A 3,366-nucleotide genomic window follows, 5' to 3' on the forward strand; every position below is an offset into this window, starting at 1 on the left:
TTGACAAATACTTATTCTGGTAAGCTTTTTCTGAGTCTTAATCAGTCTCAAGCTCGAGCGTCTTATTTTATTTCTATGTTCCTGAGAATGTCTGTTATCTGTTGCTTTACAGGCAGAAGTAAAAAAAAAAAAAAAGAGTTGCAAGTAGTTGCAGACTAACTATAGTCATTTACAACTCCCTAAAAGTGGTTTTGAATGGCATTAGGCATACTTTTAGAGCCAAATTACTACCAGTCTGTTTGCATTTGTGTACACAAGTGTATGCACAACTTTTCATGTGCACACTGAGGTGATGTGCTTCTGCACTAAGATGTAGGAGAGAGCAGGTTGGGGGGCATATTGTAATTACTCGCTGCATTAAAATCGCTTGGTGTTATGGATCACAGGGGGGATAGTGGTGTCTGAAACGGCCGTCTCCTTCAGCGGTCGTTTCTTCATATGACAGCAAACATACAGTCTGCAGCCATAAAAAGGGGAAGGGCTTTATATGTTTGTATGTGTCGCCAATACACAACACCCTGGGTCTGGCAAGAACACAGCTGTAAAAGAAAAGAGGAATGACTCTTAAAAGGAGGTTTTATATGACCATGGGGAGAGTTTTAATAGGATCCTTTGGTTTATTAGTATGCAGAGGTTATGCACACAGTCATTCCAATCTTTGGCCATTCAGTGTAATGGTGGGCAGTTCTAAATGCCTAAACAATGTCATGATAAACTGTGCAAGCGTACAACAGCATTAACTGACCAAAAAAAAGAAAAAGAAAAAATAGGCAGAGCAACATCTTTATGCCTGGGTTCAGAAATAATTAGAAACATTATGTTAAAGTTGTGCAAAAAAACAAAAACTATTCTTTAGATTCCACGTAATAAATAAACTAACTGCACTCTGCTCCAGCTTTTCTTTAGATAACTGTAGTCAAATAAAATTTTGTACATTTTTCCCATTTTAACAAATGTCAAACTTACTGACCAGCAAAAACGCAAAATAAATTAATAAATAAATCCATCCAAACTAGCATTGCAGCAGTGTTCGTTTGTAGCTCACACTGGGGTCAAAAAAGGTTCACCCTGTCACCAGTCCATCACATGGCAACACAGAGACACAGAACATACAACACAAACAGTCATGGCAAAGTGTAATCCATAGAACTGCATTAAGATGACTTTCTCAGGTTTAAAGATTTGATGTAAGGGAAAACATGATGCCACTTTTAGAAGAATCCAGTGTTCAGATTCATACTTTGTTACATTTTTCTCCTTTTTGGCTTTTATAACACTTCAACTTCGCATCCAAATCTGTCCCTTACGTCCTCATTAGAATAAGGCCTACGTCTTACCCAGCAGTGTTACGTACTGTGGTCCAAGCTAACGATCCAAGGAACAAGCTGTGGGCAATCATCACTAATAATCCCACTATTGACAGTTCTTACATAAAATCATGTGGTGCGCAGAAGTTATCTTGTGTTGCTGAACACATTTCACAATTCATCGACCCTTGCCGAATTTCAGTCTTAAACAAAGAGTGGCCTTGTTGGTGGTACAGGCTCTGTTGTCCCCGATGGGAGAAGATGGTGCAGGTTGAAAACAGCCCTAACCTTTCATGCTTGTTTACGCTGTCTGTTGAAAGGACCTGAGGATGGGAGGGATGAGAGGAGGTGGAAGAGGGAAACGACGAGGTGACCTCTCCTAAGTTTACGCAGCCGCCACCCCCATCTGTTCCCCTTGTCCCCTGGAGACCCAGCGGCTGGGCCTTAATGAGGGACCCGATGGAATTGTTGGGACGTCACCACAAAGAGCGCTGGGATGTTGAGACCGGCAAGGCGAAGCAAGGGGATAGAAGAGTGAGCGTGTTTGTGTATGTCCGCTATTGCCTTTGTTACCGAGGAGCATGGGGAAGATAAAGGGCTCAGGAATAGGAGCCGTACTTGCTGCGAGGATGTTTGTTGAAGGTATTTCCTTCTCAGCTGCTTGTTTGACTTTATCTCTCAAACTTTGTTTTTTCCCAAAAGCACAAAGTTCAAAGTTAATGTCCTTCATTGGGCTTTTTTTTTTTTTAAATACCATTAATAAGATTATTTGTCTTAAAGAATTTTGAAACAAGATTTTTTATGTGTTTTTTAGTTCAGATAAAAAATTTTGAACAAAATCTAAGACTTAAAATCCTGTAAAAAGAGAAATATAGACAACTGCTAGTAAAACAGCCGACAGTCGAGTTCTATACAAGGAAAATCAGCTGATACCTACAACCAGGGCTCCCAGAAATCCAAGACTTAAGAGGATAAAATTATTTTTCCCAGTAGAAGGGATATTGATCCCAGTATTACAGTCAGCTGTAAAATGACTTTGGGTTTATGATGTGTTGAAGAGGAATGAGCCGTAGATTTGCAAAGCACATAATTCTCACTGCAGATCTCTGTGTTCTCAACAAGAACTCCATCTGGTTGTTACAGTAAAGAATCTTTGTGAATGTTTGCAGCATTTTGAAGGAGCACAGCATGTCTTGATACTTTATAATTCTTTTACTTGTCCGATTCCACAACTTATAACACATATATTTTTGGCTAAGAAAAAAGCAACACAAACATCTGTAAGATCCACATTCACTGTGCAAAACAGTTTATGCATCCGTTTAATTCTCAGACTGCACAAAAAGAAAGTTGCACTCAATAGAACAAGAGTAAAACAACCCATACTTGTGCATTTATGTAAATGCAGCTAGTGGAAAATGCTTCTATTCACAGACTTATGCAGTTTGTAAATTGCAGATTGAAGGAAGTAAGAAAAAAAAAATGTAGCAAATATGCATTGTGTGCGTTTAAAATCTTGTGGTTGCCTTTTTGTGTGCAGAACATTCCCATGATTTCCAATAATACTCAAAACTCAAATACATACCTCTTTACAGAACATGTCTCTACAAGGTAATAAAATTCATCCACTCAATGTGAAGAGACTTTGAGATGTTTTGTGATGAGTTTGTTTGCAACTGCAATTAATTAGTGCTGTCTGCATTTTAGCTCCAGTGTAAAAAAGAGAGAAGCATATAGAACATGTAAACGATTACAGACTCACAGAGTTGCATTTTGCCTGGAGCAGATTTTTTGTTTTTATCTTTGAAAGATAGAAACATCAAATATCCAGTTTGCAAAACAATCTGCCAAATCTTTGTTTTACAAGAAACTAAGAGGATAGACATTTGTGAGGTTAAAGTTTTATTGATGAAATCTTTTCTTACATTTAAAAGAAAGTTGAAATGGTACAAATAAAATAAAATTTGGACTACACTTTGATTTTTTTTCTCTTTTCCCTTCATCTACCAGGTGTCAACTTACAAAAGTTACTTTAGAGGGAGCATTGTTTCGATTATTC

This window comes from Poecilia latipinna, unplaced genomic scaffold, assembly GCF_001443285.1.
Source record: "Poecilia latipinna isolate Pla-1442-1.1 unplaced genomic scaffold, P_latipinna-1.0 Scaffold23, whole genome shotgun sequence".
NCBI classification, from domain to species: domain Eukaryota; kingdom Metazoa; phylum Chordata; class Actinopteri; order Cyprinodontiformes; family Poeciliidae; genus Poecilia; species Poecilia latipinna.